The 17736-nt window shown below is 40.1% G+C and overlaps 1 protein-coding gene across 5 annotated transcripts in view; it reads left to right on the top strand.

Annotated features, from left to right (window-relative positions):
* ANKH (ANKH inorganic pyrophosphate transport regulator) overlaps positions 1-17736 on the top strand; it is a 151806-nt gene that overhangs the window by 34635 nt on the left and 99435 nt on the right. The window contains exon 1 of one of the 5 annotated variants that reach the window (XM_077116870.1): positions 3092-3598. The exons of the other annotated variants lie outside the window; for them this stretch is intronic. The gene's annotated coding sequence lies outside the window, so the exon portion shown is untranslated. Of the gene's footprint in view, positions 1-3091; positions 3599-17736 lie in introns of those variants that run through there. 5 annotated transcript variants of the gene reach the window in all.

Genomic DNA, 17736 nt, shown 5'->3' with positions numbered 1-17736 from the left:
GAAAGAACGCCATAAGGCAGAGACCTGGGGTGACAGAAGGCACTCTAGGGACAATCAGATGCTGATGAAGTGGCCCACGTGTTTGTTTCACTGTCACATGGGCCAAGTCTTGGTCATGCCAGGAGGAGGATGTGGTCCTTCCTTGCAGCCTCTGCTGCTTCCTTCCCATTCTGCTAGAGACTTTGATTTGTCAGTGCTCTTCCAGCTTTTCCTTGAAAGAACAAGGGGATTTAGCAATTCATTAAGGAGAACAGAGAAAGGAAGGTTTTGTGATAATCTGAATTGTCCTCCAAGAAAACATATCCAAGTCCTAATCCCTGATTCTGTTACCAGACAAAGGCCATGGGTTCTTTTGCCCAACGTGCTCAATAACTAATTCCTGAAATTCAGGGGTTCAAAAAGAGAAAGAGTTTATCACTATGCACATAGTAGAAAGGCAGATGGCCTACCGCTCCAAAAGCTGTCTTCCCTAAACTACGGCAATTTGGGTAGTTTTATTAAAGAAAAGATGTGCAGGGTTTAGGATAATGAGCACAGTGGCACCAGATGATGTAATTAGAAGTGATCTGATTATTGAGCATGTGCAGATTAAGTACATGCTTAGTCATTCGAATTATGAATGAAAATGGTGGAATGAGGTATAGGTGACTTGTAGGTTAAAGTCTAAGCTACTGCGCATGTCAGGTGGGCCGGGCCCATTTAGGTTAAATCCAGTCTTGGTCATCAAGGTAATTTGGGACTTGAGGTGGGTTAATTCTGGGGGGACCCAAGACCATTCATTAACAAGCATTAGGCATTGTCTTTAGTGATTACAAGACTCTGAAGTTGAAAAACTGGATAACTAGGTACAGATGAAGGTTAATCACAAGGTTTTTACAATCATAGGGGCAGAAGATAAGGGCTATACAATCACTATCAGAGATCAAGGCAGCTGGATTTTATTTCAGAGATTTCAGATATTTCCCTGTGTACTCCAGTATGCCAGAAAGCAAAAAGGAGTATTTATATAGTGATTCAGTGATCAAAAGGAGTATTTGTATAGTGATTCAGTAATCAAAATCATCCTTTAAATCCTGATTTCTCAGTTATAGTCCCATGTATGTGATCCTGTTTAGAAGTAGAATCTTTGAAGCTGTTATTACTTAAGATGAGGCCAAACCATTATGACTAGTAATCTTATAAGGAGAAAGGAAATTTGGACACAGTGAATAGGAGACAGATAGACATAAGAGGGCCAGCCATGTGATGAAGGCAGAGATTGAGGTATGGTATGGATCATCACTGCAAGCCAGCACCAGGACTTGGCAGACTTCAGAGGAAGCATGGCCCTACAAACACTCTGATTTCAGACTTCTAGCCTCCAGAACTGTCAGACAATAAATTGCTGGGTGTTTTTCTGAGCCACCCACATGCGGTACCGTGGTTTCAGGCAGCCCCAGCAAACTAAAACTATTTTCGAGTATTGGTAAGTGAAGATTGGGAATTAGTCATGGGCTTTAGGGCCTGGCCTTGTCTTTTTCTAGGAGCTTAGTACTGCGTGGAACCTACATTCCAGCCTCAGTGTCTTCTTTTTTTTTTACTTTTTTATTGTATAATATATCGTATATACAAAGAAAGAGAAAAGCAATAGTTTTCAAAGTACTCTTCAACAGATTGTTACAGGACAGATCCCAGAGCTTGTCGTAGACTACAATACCATCATCTCAGATTTTTCCTTCTTCTGCTCCAGAACACTGGAGGCTAGAAGAAATAAATATTTTTTTATCATCTCAGTCAACTTTTTTTTCTTTTTTGTGAAAGATAACGTATGTTCAAAAAAACAAAAAATTCCAAAGCACAGCACAACAATTAATTGTACAACGGATTTCAGAGTTTGGTATGGATTACAGTCCCACAATTTTAGGTTTTTACTTCTAGCTGCTCTAAGATACTGGCGACTAAAAGATATCAATAAAATGATTTAGCAATCATTCTCGTTTGTTGAACCTTACCTTCTTTGTATAACTCCACCATCATCTTTGATCTTTCTGTTCCACTGTTTAGGTGTATTTGAGCTATGGCCATCTAACTTTTTCACATTGAAAGGGGCTGTCAATATGGGTGGGAAGATGGAACTAGCTGGTGTTCTGCAAAGGCTGGGCCCTCTAAGTTTCAGGGTTTATTTGATCCAGGGTCAGTGGCTTCTTAAGGCCTTAATCCCATGGGAGTAGTTCTCTGAGATTACAAATTTGAGTTGACAGAATATTGCTTCTTAAGGTACCATAATAGTACTATTAACTAGTATAATTTAATGTAAGCAAAATTATCAGAGATTGCCTATATGCCTCTTAGGACAGCTTTAAATGCATTTGGATTTGTCACCGTATGTGTAGGCCAACACTTGAAATACTCAAAGTTATTGTTTTCCTTTGAAGTGTATTCTATTTATAAGAAGACAATCACATCACCTAAAAATGTGTCTTAAGAGAGAGAGAACAATTTTAACCACCACTCCATGAAGGCACAGTGAGGAAAGGATTCAACATTGGGTACCTTTGGAGTGGCCGAGCAACCTGGGACATGGAACGGACAGTGCTCAAGTTGGAGCATCCTGGGCAAACTCAGCCGGGTGATGCCTTGGCAAAGCCAGCACCCTTCCAGGCGGAGAGGAGATAGAGGAGAACCAAACGCTGGGCTCTGCCAGCAGGGCCAACTCAATTCCTTTCTGGGGTGGGGCTGGTGACATGTTTGGTGGAGAGGCAGTTCGAGAAAACAGACTTAAGACTATGAGCTCTGGAGTAGACCTTTGCTAACATGTTTGGATTTGCTGAGGCTGTTATCTTTCAGTTATGACCAAATTATTTTTCCCAGTTAGCTATGTTGCTTTGTATCCCTGAATCTGCACACGCACATCAGCCCATCCCACCTCAGTTAAAAATTCCAAGCCCTTGGGGACTGTTTCCAGCCACATCCTTTCCTCCGTAGCCCAGCAGTTTGTTTGGTTTGGCCTCATGGCTAGGTGCTGGGGCAGAGCTTTCCTTGCTTTCCCCCTCTGCTTGTTCCGGCCTCTGGGGGTGGGAGTGGGGGGCAGAAGTCAGTGCCAACATGGGGGCCAACCACAGGTGATACATTCTCTGTATACCGCAGCCACAGATGCTCATGTAGACTTCTGTGTTACATTTTGCTTCCTCCCCATCCCCATTTTAAATAGTACGCTCAGTTGTTGTCATTCTGCCTGGTTACTTTATTGTTTTATTTAATGAGCTGCTTTTTAACTTAAAACACCGTATCTTCCTAACGTTTATTCATGTCTTCATCCATCTTACAGGTGAAGAATAGATGAGAGCTGAGTGACTTTTACCCCCATATTGCAAAAAGTCAGAGAGAGAGAGATTACTCTCTCTCTGATTATTCCATGACTTGTAAATCCAATAATGAGAAGGATTGTTTTAGAGACTGGGTTAATGTTTTCTTGGCTGAAAGTATTATTCAGTTATGAAATGGTTGGTGGACTTTTATAACAGCATAGAACTTGAATCATTTACAGATTAGCTCTTCTGCTTATCCTGAGGATGGGGAGGACAACTTATACTTGTCTCAGGTCCTGCCTAACACGCAGGTAGGGCGCAAACACTCTTTTTATTTGATTTGATTCTGTGATTCATAAGACCCACACAAGGTGTAATGGTGGGCCAGCTCTAGCCTGCCAAAGTGAATTCTAAATCATGTCAGGTGTTCTGTTGATTTGCTGCACGAGCACCGGTAGCTTGCCTAAGCACATTCTTCCAAAGCATTTGGTAGTTTATTTATGAAGTAGGGATTTAGCACTTTTTCTTCCTGCATCTCAAAAAAAAGTCATTATTAAATGTAGCACTCTTTCCAGTAGAAGCTGAATTCTTAGTGTATAGTATATTCATTCAGCTTTTGATTGTTTGATTGGGTTGTTTCTGAAAATCTGGCCAAAAAAATTGAGGAAGAAGAACAGAGGGAGCTTAAGCATTTGTAGATCAAAGTGCTTGTTTCTGGCTATACACAGTATAATAGTGGTAAAAAAAAAAAAAGGGGAGGGTGGGCCATGGTGGCATAGCAGGCAGACTTATTGCCTGCCATGTGGGAGACCCAGGTTCAATTCCTGATGCCTCCCCATGTAAAAAAAAAAAAAAAGAAAGGAAGAAAATACTGAAATTGGCCTGAGATCAGGTTCTGACTTTGTCCACTCACTATAATGTGACCTTGGGCAAGTCACTTAACTTCTCCCAGGCTGCTTCATCCTCTGCGAAGCAGAGATGATGATAAAAAAAAAAGCCTTTATTTCATGGGGTTGTTGTGAATACTTGATTAGATAAAGCATGTACCGTGCTTAGCACAGAGTCTGGTACTGAATAAGTTCTTTTGGACTCTCTTGTTTTCCTTCCTTAAAAAGGACAGTAAGAGTCATCAGCCAGAACTGTAATAAAGGCCCATGCTTTGAAAATTGCTTCTTCTGCCCTACAAGGAATTTCCCTGAGTAGTTTAAGCCCTAAAGATATGGACAGAGTCATTTACTTAAATGGCTTATATTTACTTATATTCTTTTACCTCTGATTTGGATACAGTGCAAGGGGATGTGCCTTATTTTAATAGGCTCCCCTTTTACATCTAGATCCTGGGCCAGGAAATGTTTCACAAGTCAAATTTCCTCTAATGAGATCCTTTAATTATGACCAGGAGGGCAGTAGGAGGCATATCACTGATGGTTTGATTTCATGGGATGGGCCCAAAGAACTGAATGATAGTAAAGATCAATTTGTTTTCTAATAGTACGGTGTATTCTTGGATGGTATCCCAGCAGGCCTATCGTGTGCTGCTCTGTGTCTAATTGTGTCGTGATATGACTTGCTTTTTCTAAGTAGCATAAAGTAGATGGTAGTGCTTAACGTAGGGTGTTGCAGCAGCAGCCTACAAACAAGGTGACAGGTTTTACAGTTTTTAAATAATGAGCTATATCCTAGGTGAGAGAAGGTGCTCTTGTAGGATGATCTGAGAGTGCCAAATACTCCTCTATCTGATCAAAAGTCACTCCTATACCTATCTGGGGATGCTGGAAACTGTGGGCCATCAAATTACCATTTCAGACTATGGCCTTGTCTCCTGGAGGCCCCCATGGAAATTAAAGGAGAACCTAAGAGGAAAAGAACCTTGGCATAATGCATCAACTTGCCAAGAGGGCATCTCTCAGGAAGCAGGATCCAAAGGAAAATAAGGCTTAGGACAGAGGAGTTCTGTGTGTTAGCGTGTGTGCATTTATATTTGAAAGACAGTATAAACCAGTTAAGAGTGTTGATTTGAGAGCCAGACTGGAGTTTGCACGCCAGCTCCTCAACTTCCCTTAGCTGTATACCTTTAGCAAATCCAAATTTTCCATCTTTCAGTTTCCTTGTATGTGAAAAGAATATAAATATACCCAGCTCCAGGTTGTTGGGAGACTCTGGTCCAAGACGGCAGCTTAGCAAGGTGTGGGATTTAGTTCGTTCTCCAGAACAGCTACTAAATAACCAGAAACAGTAAAGAACAGCTCTTGGGGCCACGTTAGTGACTGGACACACAGCATACCCCAGTCTGGACCAGCTGGACCAGCTGTGAGCCCCCCCAGAACTATGAGTTCTCCAAGCCATGGCGGCTGGTGCCCCTTCCCCACAGGCTGCTTCCCAGAGGGGAAAGGAAAGAGACTTGACCAGCAGAAGGGGCTGAGCCCAACCAAACGCCAATTATGGAATTAATTAACAAATTCTGACAACTAAAAATAGTTCCCCAGCTCAGGTGAACTTGGTCAAAGCAGAGGACACCAAGGGGGCAGGGCTGACGGAAAAAGAATAAAAAGAAACTGAAGTTTTTGTAGTTGTGTTTCTACAAAGGCTTGACTGCCTTTGGATACAGTGGCAAGGCTTCTCAGGCTTCTCAACTGCCCCAGGCATAGGCAGAAACAAGCTTGTTTGAGAGCTTGTCTGGAGCCTGTGCCTTCTCCAGGGGAGGGGTGAGGCCCAACTCAGGTAGAATCCCTCCCTCAAGGGATTCAGACACCAAGCCTTAGTAATTTGAAGCAGTTAAATCCAGTCTACAACCTCTTCTCTGTCTCCACCACACCCTCAGCAGAGAGAGTCTGCCAGAGTTAAAGGTACCACATCATCTTATGCTGGTGGGACCTGCAGGCAGACAAGTGCCACATACTGGACAGGATAAGAAAAGCAGAGTCCAGAGACTTCACAGGAAAGCCTTTCAACCTGCTGGGTCTCACCCTTAGGGAAAACTGACACAGGTGACTCTTTCCTCCTGACAGGAGGCCAGTTTGGTCTGGGAAAATCCGGCTGGGGTTTATAATACCTAAGTAGACCTTCCTGAGGGTGGGGGTGAGTGGGGAGGCACCACACAGGCAGGGCAAGAAACAAGAAAACAAGAACTGAAAAATTCTCCTCTGTTAAACAAAACCTAAGCTGGTGGTCCAGAAAAAGGTGAACTGAATGTCAAAGAACAGACAGACAACAAATTCATCCAGCAAGAAAATCCTAGGTAAAAGAAGTGAAAATCTCCAGAATAAACTAATTAAGGTAATTAAATGCCTAGGTGCCAGCAAAAAATAACAAACCACACTAGGAAAATTGAAGATATGGCCCAGTCAAAGGAGCAAACCAACAATTCAAATGAGATACAGGAGTTGAAACAATTAATTCAGAATGTACGAACAGACATGGAAAACCTCATCAAAAATCAACTCAATGAATTGCGGGAGGATATAAAGAAAGCAAGGAATGAACAAAAAGAAGAAATAGAAAGTCTGAAAAAACAAATCACAGAACTTATGGGAATGAAAGGCACAGTAGAAGAGATAAAAAAAAAATGGAAACTTACAATGTTAGATTTCAAGAGGCAGGAGATAGGATTAGTGAACTGGAGGACACAGCATCTGAAATCTGACAAGCAAAAGAAAATTAGGGAAAAAAATGGAAAAATATGAACAGGGACTCGGGGAATTGAATGACCATATGAAGCACATGAATATACGTATTGTGGGTGTCCCAGAAGGAGAAGAGAAGGGAAAAGGAGGAGAAAAACTAATGGAGGAAATTATCACTGAAAATTTCCCAACTCTTATGAAAGACTTGACATTACAGATCCAAGAAGTGTAGCGTACGCCAAAGAGAATAGATCCAAATAGACATATTCCAAGACACTTACTAATCAGAATGTCAGAAGTCAAATAGAAAGAGAGAATCTTGAAAGCAGCAAGAGAAAAGCAATCCATCGCATACAAGAGAAGCCCAATAAGAATATGCATAGATTTCTCAGCAGAAACCATGGAGGCGAGAAGACAGTGGTATTTAAATTACTAAACGAGAAAAACTGTCAACCAAGAATTCTATATCCAGCAAAATTGTCCTTCAAAAATGAGGGAGAAATTAAAACATTTTCAGACAAAATGTCACTGAGAAAATTTGTGACCAAGGGACTGGCTCTGTAAGAAATACTAAAGGGAGCACTAGAGGCAGATACAAAAAGACAGGAGAGAGAGGTGTGGAGAAGAATGTAGAAAGGAAGACTATCAGTAAAGGTAAAAAGAAGAAAAATTAGATATGACATATAAAATCCAAAAGGCAAAATGGTAGATGAAAGTACTGCCTGTACAGTAATAACACTAAATGTTAATGGATTATACTCCCCAATCAAAAGACATAGACTGGCAGACTGGTTTAAAAAACAGGACCCGTCTATATGCTTTCTACAGGAAACACATCTTAGACCCAAGGATAAACAGGTTGAAAATGAAAGGTTGGGAAAAGATATTTCATGCAAATAACAATCAGAAAAGAACAAGAGTAGCTATACTAATATCCAACAAATTAGACTTCAAATGTAAAACAGTTAAAAGAGACAGAGAAGGATACTATGTATTAATAAAAGGAACAATTCAACAAGAAGACATAACAATCATAAATACTTATGCACCAAGCCAGAACGCTCCAAAATACATGAGGCAAACACTGAAAATAGAAATAGACACATCTACCATAATAGTTGGAGACTTCGATTCCACACTCTCATCAATGGACAGAACATCTAGACAGAGGATCAATAAAGAAACAGAGAATTACAATAAATGAGCTAGACTTAACAGACATTTATAGAACATTACACCCCATGATAGCAGGATACACCTCTTTCTCAAGTGCTTATGGATCATTCTCAAGGATCGACCATATGCTGGTTCACAAAGCAAGTCTTAATAAATTTAAAAAGATTGAAATCATACAAAACACTTTCTCAGATCATAAAGGAATGAAGTTGGAAATCAATAATAGAGTGCCAGAAAATTCACAAATATGTGGAGGCTCAACAACACACTCTTAAACAACCAGTGGGTCAAGGAAGAAATTACAAGAGAAATCAGTAAATATCTCGAGGCAAATGAAAATAAAAGCACAACATATCAAAACTTATGAGATTCAGCAAAGGCAGTGCTAAGAGGGAAATTTATTGCCCTAAATGCCTATATCAAAAAAGAAGAAAGGGCAAAAATCAAGTAATTAACTGTCCACTTGGAAGAACTAGAGAAAGAATAGCAAACTAACCTGAAGGCAAGCAAAAGGAAAGAAATAATGAAGATTAGAGCAAAATAAATGAAATCGAGAACATGAAAATAATTAAGGAAATCAACAAAACCAGAAACTGGTTCTTTGAGAAAATCAATAAGATTGATGGACCCTTAGCAAGAGTGACAAAAAGAAAAAGAGAGAGGATGCAAATAAGATCAGAAGTGGAAGAGGAGACATCACCACTGACCCCACAGAAATAAAGGAAGTAATGACAGGATACTATGAGCAACTTTATGCTAATAAATACAACAATGTAGATGAAATGAACAGTTTTCTAGAAAGGCATGAAGAACCAACATTGACTCGAGAAGAAATAGACGACCTCAACAAACCAATCACAAGTGAAGAAATTAAATCAGTCATTAAGAAGCTCCCCAAAAAGAAAAGTCCAGGACCAGATGGCTTCACATGTGAATTCTACCAAACATTCCAGAAAGAATTAATACCAATCCTGCCCAAATTCTTCAAAAAAATTGAAGAGGAGAGAAAGCTACCTAATTCATTCTATGAAGCCAACATCACTCTCATACCAAAACCAGACAAAGATATTACAAAAAAAAGAAAACTACAGACCAATCTCTCTAATGAATATAGATGCAAAAATCCTCAACAAAATTCTAGCAAATCAAATCTAGCAACACATTAAAAGAATTATATATCATGACCAAGTTGGATTCATCCTAGGTACGCAAGGATGGTTCAACATAAGAAAATCAATTAATGTAATATAACACATCAACAAATCAAAGCAAAAAACCGCATGATCATCTTGATTGATGCAGAAAGGAATTTGACAAAATTCAACATCCTTTCCTGTTGAAAACACTTCAAAGGACAGGAATAGAAGGGAACCTCCTCAAAATGATAAAGGAAATATATGAAAAACCCACAGCTAACATCATCCTCAATGGGGAAAAACTGAAAACTTTCCCCCTAAGATCAGAAACAAGACAAGGATGTCCACTATCACCACTATTATTCAACATTGTGTTGGAAGTTCTAGCCAGAGCAATTAGACAAGAAAAAGAAATACAAGGCATCAAAATTGGAAAGGAAGAAGTAAAACTGTCAGTGTTTGCAGGTGATATGATACTATTTGTCAAAAACCCCCCAAAATCCACAGCAAAACTACTAGAGCTAATAAATGAGTACAGCAAAGTGGCAGGTTACAATATCAACAATCAAAAATCTGTAGTGTTTCTATACACTAGTAATGAACAATTTGAGGGGGAAATCAGGAAAAGAATTCCATTTACAATTGCAACCAAAAGAATAAAATACTCAGGAATAAATTTAACTAAAGAGACAAAAGACCTATAAAAAGAAAACTGCAAGAAATTGTTAAAAGAAATCACAGAAGACCTAAATAGATGGAGGGGCAAGTTGTTGGGAGAATTAAATGAATTAATATATATATTTTTTTCTCTTTTCTTTTTTTTTTTATTAATTAAAAAAATTAACTAACACAACATTAGAAATCAATCCATTCTACATATGCAATCAGTAATTCTTAATATCATCACATAGGTGTATGGTCATCATTTCTCAATACATATGCATCGATTTAGAGAAAGAAATAGCACGACAACAGAAAAAGAAATAAAGTGATAACACAGAGAAAACACAAATAAAAATAAAAAGTACAAAAATATATAAGAGAAAGAAAAAAAAAACAAAAAAAAACTATAGATCAGATGCAGCTTCATTCAGCGTTCCAACATAATTACATTACAATTAGGCAGTATTGTGCTGACCATTTTTTTTTAGACATCATACCATTCTACATATGCAATCAGTAATTCTTAACATCATCACATAGATGCATGATCATCGTTTCTTAGTACATTTGCATCGGTTTAGAAGAACTAGCAGTATAACAGAAAAAAATATAGAATGTTAATATAGAGAAAAAAAATAAAAGTAATAATAATAAGAACAAAACAAACAAAACAAAACAAAACAAGAACCTATAGCTCGGATGCAGCTTCGTTCAGTATTTTAACATGATTACTTTACAATTAGGTATTATTGTGCTGTCCATTTTTGAGTTTTTGTATCTAGTCCTATTGCACAGTCTGTATTCCATCAGCTCCAATTACCCATTATCTTACCCTGTTTCTAACTCCTGCTGAACTCTGTTACCAATGACATATTCCAAGTTTATTCTCGAGTGTCGATTCACATCATTGGGACCATACAGTATTTGTCTTTTAGTTTTTGGCTAGACTCACTCAGCATAATGTTCTCTAGGTCCATCCATGTTATTACATGCTTCATAAGTTTATCCTGCCTTAAAGCTGCATAATATTCCATCGTATGTATATACCACAGTTTGTTTAGCCACTCGTCTGTTGATGGACATTTTGGCTGTTTCCATCTCTTTGCAATTGTAAATAACGCTGCTATAAACATTGGTGTGCAAATGTCTGTTTGAGTTTTTGCCTTTAATTCCTTTGAGTAGATTCCCAGCAATGGTATTGCTGGGTCGTATGGCAATTCTATATTCAGCTTTTTGAGGAACCGCCAAACTGCTTTCCACAGTGGTTGCACCATTTGACATTCCCACCAACAGTGGATAAGTGTGCCTCTTTCACCGCATCCTCTCCAGCAATTGTCATTTTCTGTTTTGTTGATAATGGCCATTCTGGTGGGTGTGAGATGATATCTCATTGTGGTTTTGATTTGCATTTCTCTAATGGCCAGGGACATTGAGCATCTCTTCATGTGTCTTTTGGCCATTTGTATTTCCTCCACTGAGAGGTGTCTATTCAAGTCTTTTTCCCATTTTGTAATTGGGTTGGCTGTCTTTTTGTTGTTGAGTTGAACAATCTCTTTATAAATTCTGGATACTAGACCTTTATCTGATATGTCGTTTCCAAATATTGATTCCCATTGTGTAGGCTGTCTTTCTACTTTCTTGATGAAGTTCTTTGATGCACAAAAGTGTTTAATTTTGAGGAGTTCCCATTTATTTATTTCCTTCTTCAGTGCTCTTGCTTTAGGTGTAAGGTCCATAAAACCGCCTCCAATTGTAAGATTCATAAGATATCTCCCTACATTTTCCTCTAACTGTTCTATGGTCTTAGACCTAATGTTTAGATCTTTGATCCATTTTGAGTTAACTTTTGTGTAGGGTGTGAGATATGGGTCTTCTTTCATTCTTTTGCATATGGATATCCAGTTCTCTAGGCACCATTTATTGAAGAGACTGTTCTGTCCCAGGTGACTTGGCTTGACTGCCTTATCAAAGATCAAATGTCCATAGATGAGAGGGTCTATATCTGAGCACTCTATTCGATTCCATTGGTCGATATATCTATCTTTATGCCAATACCATGCTGTTTTGACCACTGTGGCTTCATAATATGCCTTAAAGTCAGGCAGTGCAAGACCTCCAGCTTCGTTTTTTTTCCTCAAGATGTTTTTAGCAATTCGGGGCACCCTGCCCTTCCAGATAAATTTGCTTATTGGTTTTTCTATTTCTGAAAAATAAGTTGTTGGGATTTTGATTGGTATTGCATTGAATCTGTAAATCAATTTAGGTAGGATTGACATCTTAACTATATTTAGTCTTCCAATCCATGAACACGGTATGCCCTTCCATCTGTTTAGGTCTTCTGTGATTTCTTTTAGCACTTTTTTGTAGTTTTCTTTATATAGGTTTTTTGTTTCTTTAGTTAAATTTATTCCTAGGTATTTTATTCTTTTAGTTGCAATTGTAAATGGGATTCGTTTCTTGATTTCCCCCTCTGCTTGTTCATTGCTAGTGTATAGAAATGTTACAGATTTTTGAATGTTGATCTTGTAACCTGCTACTTTGCTGTACTCATTTATTAGCTCTAGTAGTTTTGTTGTGGATTTTTCCGGGTTTTCGATGTATATTATCATATCGTCTGCAAACAGTGATAGTTTTACTTCTTCCTTTCCAATTTTGATGCCTTGTATTTCTTTTTCTTGTCTAATTGCTCTGGCTAGAACCTCCAACACGATGTTGAATAATAGTGGTGATAGTGGACATCCTTGTCTTGTTCCTGATCTTAGGGGGAACATTTTCAATTTTTCCCCATTGAGGATGATATTAGCTGTGGGTTTTTCATATATTCCCTGTAGCATTTTAAGGAAGTTCCCTTGTATTCCTATCCTTTGAAGTGTTTTCAACAGGAAAGGATGTTCAATCTTGTCAAATGCCTTCTCTGCATCAATTGAGATGATCATGTGATTTTTCTGCTTTGATTTGTTGATATGGTGTATTACATTAATTGATTTTCTTATGTTGAACCATCCTTGCATACCTGGGATGAATCCTACTTGGTCATGATGAATAATTCTTTTAATGTGTTGTTGGATACGATTTGCTAGAATTTTATTGAGGATTTTTGCATCTATATTCATTAGAGAGATCGGCCTGTAGTTTTCTTTTCTTGTAATATCTTTGCCTGGTTTTGGTATGAGGGTAATGTTGGCGTCATAGAATGAATTAGGTAGTTTTCCCTCCACTTCGATTTTTTTGAAGAGTTTGAGGAGAGTTGGTACTAATTCTTTCTGGAATGTTTGATAGAATTCACATGTGAAGCCGTCTGGTCCTGGACTTTTCTTTTTAGGAAGCTTTTGAATGACTGCTTCAATTTCTTTACTTGTGATTGGTTTGTTGAGGTCATCTATCTCTTCTTGAGTCAAAGTTGGTTGTTCATGTCTTTCCAGGAACCCGTCCATTTCATCTAAATTGTTGTATTTATTAGCGTAAAGTTGTTCATAGTATCCTGTTATTACCTCCTTTATTTCTGTGAGGTCAGTAGTTATGTCTCCTCTTCCATTTCTGATCTTATTTATTTGCATCCTCTCTCTTCTTCTTTTTGTCAATCTTGCTAAGGGCCCATCAATCTTATTGATTTTCTCATAGAACCAACTTCTGGTCTTATTGATTTTCTCTATTGTTTTCATGTTTTCAATTTCATTTATTTGTGCTCTAATCTTTGTTATTTCTTTCCTTTTGCTTGCTTTGGGGTTAGCTTGCTGTTCTTTCTCCAGTTCTTCCAAATGGATAGTTAATTCCTGGATTTTTGCCTTTTCTTCTTTTCTGATATAGGCATTTAGAGCAATAAATTTCCCTCTTAGCACTGCCTTGCTGCGTCCCATAAGTTTTGATATGTTGTGTTTTCATTTTCATTCACCTCGAGGTATTTGCTAATTTCTCTAGCAATTTCTTCTTTGACCCACTCGTTGTTTAGGAGTGTGTTGTTGAGCCTCCACGTATTTGTGAATTTTCTAGCACTCTGCCTATTATTGATTTCCAACATCATTCCTTTATGGTCCGAGAAAGTGTTGTGTAAGATTTCAATCTTTTTAAATTTGTTAAGACTTGCTTTGTGACCCAGCATATGGTCTATCTTTGAGAATGATCCATGAGCACTTGAGAAAAAGGTGTATCCTGCTGTTGTGGGATGTAATGTCCTATAAATGTCTATTAAGTCTAGTTCATTTATAGTAATATTCAGATTCTCTATTTCTTTGTTGATCCTCTGTCTAGATGTTCTGTCCATTGATGAGAGTGGTGAGTTGAAGTCTCCAACTATTATGGTATATGAGTCTATTTCCCTTTTCAGTGTTTGCAGTGTATTCCTCACATATTTTGGGGCATTCTGGTTTGGTGCGTAAATATTTAAGATTGTTATGTCTTCTTGTTTAATTGTTCCTTTTATTAGTATATAGTGTCCTTCTTTGTCTCTTTTAACTGTTTTACATTTGAAGTCTAATTTGTTGGATATTAGTATAGCCACTCCTGCTCTTTTCTGGTTGTTATTTGCATGAAATATCTTTTCCCAACCTTTCACTTTCAACCTATGTTTATCTTTGGGTCTAAGATGTGTTTCCTGTAGACAGCATATAGAAGGATCCTGTTTTTTAATCCATTCTGCCAATCTATGTCTTTTGATTGGGGAATTCAGTCCATTGACATTTAGTGTTATTACTGTTTGGATAATATTTTCCTCTAACATTTTGCCTTTTGTATTATATATATCATATCTGATTTTCCTTCTTTCTACACTCTTTTCCATATCTCTCTCTTCTGTCTTTTTGTATCTGACTCTAGTGCTCCCTTTAGTATTTCTTGCAGAGCTGGTCTCTTGGTCACAAATTCTCTCAGTGACTTTTTGTCTGAGAATGTTTTAATTTCTCCCTCATTTTTGAAGGATAATTTTGCTGGATATAGGAGTCTTGGTTGGCAGTTTTTCTCTTTTAGTATTTTAAATATATCATCCCACTGTCTTCTAGCTTCCATGGTTTCTGCTGAGAAATCTACACATAGTCTTATTGGGTTTCCCTTGTATGTGACAGATTGTTTTTCTCTTGCCGCTTTCAAGATCCTCTCTTTCTCTTTGACCTCTGACATTCTAACTAGTAAGTGTCTTGGAGAACGCCTATTTGGGTCTAATCTCTTTGGGGTGCGCTGCACTTCTTGGATCTGTAATTTTAGGTCTTTCATAAGAGTTGGGAAATTTTCAGTGATAATTTCTTCCATTAGTTTTTCTCCTCCTTTTCCCTTCTCTTCTCCTTCTGGGACACCCACAACACGTATATTTGTGCGGTTCATATTGTCCTTGAGTTCCCTGATACCCTGTTCAAATTTTTCCATTCTTTTCCCTATAGTTTCTGTTTCTTTTTGGAATTCAGATGTTCCATCCTCCAAATCACTAATTCTATGTTCTGTCTCTTTAAATCTATCATTGTAGCTATCCATTATTTTTTCTATGTTTACTACTTTATCCTTCACTTCCATAAGTTCTGCGATTTGTTTTTTCAGTTTTTCTATTTCTTCTTTATGTTCAGCCCATGTCCTCTTCATGTCCTCCCTCAATTTATCGATTTCATTTTTGAAGAGGTTTTCCATTTCTGTTCGTATATTCAGCATTAGTTGTCTCAGCTCTTGTGTCTCATTTGAGCTATTGGTTTGTTCCTTTGACTGAGCCATATTCTCAATCTTTTGAGCGTGGACAGTTATCTTCTGCTGCTGACGTCTGGGCATTTATTCAGATTTCTCTGGGTGTTGGACCCAGCAAGGTTGTAAGATTTTTCTGTGAAATCTCTGGGATCTGTTTTTCTTATCTTGCCCAGTACGTGGCGCACGTGGCACACGTTTGTCTCAAGTGTTTGGAATGGGTCTCCCCCAGTCACCGATCTCCGTGGCCTGGGGATTTCGGATCTAATTCTCTCCGTTGGTTCAGGGGCCGCGCGTGGTGGGGGCGTCAGCTGCCACGGCTTGAGGGGACCCTGTGGCTGGTTGCGGGCCGCAGCGGGCCTGGGGGATTCCCCACCGGACCAGGAAGCCTCCCGTGGGGGGGGCTACCGCGGCTTGGATAGCCCTCCTATCCGAGACTCGTATCCGCGGACTCGAAGCAGAGACTCGAAGCCGCCCGCAAAAGAGGGGTGCCGCCTGCCTAGGCTTGGGAAACTTGCTTCTCCAATACTCTCAGCCGGCCCGGAAAGGAGGGAGGGAGTAGCTCGGACCACCGCAGCTGCCGCTGATCGGGAAATCGCGCGCCGCTCGGGGGTCTCACCGCAGCCGAGTCTCGCAGTCAGTCTAGCCAGCCCAGACTTTGGATAGCCCTCTGATCTGAGATTCGTAGCCGCGGACTCAAAGCCGAGACTCGAAGCCGCCCGCAAAAGAAGGGCGCCGCCTGCCTCGGCTTGGGAAACTTGCTTCTCCGATACTCTCAGCCGGCCCGGGAAGGAGGGAGGGATTAGCTCGGACCGCCGCAGCTGCGGCTGCTCAGCATATCGCGCGCTGCTTGGGGGTCTCGCCTCAGCCAAGAGTCGCAGTCAGACTTGCCAGCCCAGACTTTGGATAGCCCTCTGATCTGAGACTCGTAGCTGCGGACTCGAAGCCGAGACTCGAAGCCGCCCGCAAAAGTGTGGCGCCGGCCGCCTTGGCTGGGAAGCTTGTCTCTCCAAGTCTCTCAGCCAGCCCGGGAAGGAGGGAGGGATTAGCTCGGACCGCCGCAGCTGCGGCCGCTCGGGGGTCTCGCTGCAGCCAAGTCTCGCAGTCAGACTTGCCAGCCCAGACTTTGGATAGCCCTCTGATCCGAGACTCGTAGTCGCGGACTCGAAGCCGAGACTCGACGCCGCCCGCAAAAGTGTGGCGCCGGCCGCCTTGGCTGGGGAGCTTGTCTCTCCGCGTCTCTCAGCCAGCCTGGGAAGGAGGGAGGGATTAGCTCGGACCGCCGCAGCTGCGGCTGCTCGGGAAATCGCCCGCCGCTCAGGGATCTCACTCACCGCAGCCGAGTTTCGCAGTCAGACTAACCAGCCCAGACTGGGTTACGCTGTGTGTCCATTCCCTGCTGTAGCCCCGGGAGCTGTTCTGTACTGTTTCTGTTCACCTATTAGTTGATTTGGAGTCGGAGGAACTAAGACGCATGTACCTTACTAAGACGCCATCTTGGATCTCCGAATTAATATATTTTAAAAGTGCTTAGGACAGTGTCTGGCATCTGGTAAAAGTAGTACCTATTATCATTACTAAAATATGTTAGAGTCATGCCTGAGGAAGGAAAACCCATATATTAGAGTAGGCTCACTGCTGGAGCAAATCCTGCTGACATCTCCTCTGCTTAGTATAATAAATGTATCTTTCTTGCTTGGGCCATTGGGCAAGTCTGGGGTGACTCTGGTCCATGCAGACATCCAGAAATCCAAGTTCCTTGCGTTTGATAGTCCTGCCATATTCTAGGGGCTTTGAGTTCTTCAAACTGGATTTTCAGAAGTCAGCCAGCAGGTAAGGGGAGAGAGCTTTGTTCAGGAACTCGTAGGTGTGAGACCTGGAAGTGGCTCTCATCATTTCTCCCACATTCAACTGGCCAGAATTGGTCACAGGACCTCACCCAACTGTGGGGAAACCAGGGGATGTGGCACAGCTGTGTGCCCAGGAAGCATAGAAGAACATGGACACTGGTGAGTGTTGTTATGTTGTAAAACAATAGCAGATGTGGTTTATGGCTTCACTGTGAAGCCTAAGCATCTTAAGTTTAATTTTAGGAATTAAAATACAAACCACCACCCTTGTTCGACATGTAGCACTCAAATTCTAATGTTCACGTGAAAATTAATGTGCTTATCATTTCTGAATAAAATAATA

The sequence above is a fragment of the Tamandua tetradactyla genome, chromosome 9 (assembly GCF_023851605.1).
Source record: "Tamandua tetradactyla isolate mTamTet1 chromosome 9, mTamTet1.pri, whole genome shotgun sequence".
Classification (NCBI taxonomy): Eukaryota; Metazoa; Chordata; class Mammalia; order Pilosa; family Myrmecophagidae; genus Tamandua; species Tamandua tetradactyla.
The sequence above is the reverse complement of the archived record's forward strand: the minus strand, read 5'-3'. Positions and strand labels throughout refer to the sequence as shown.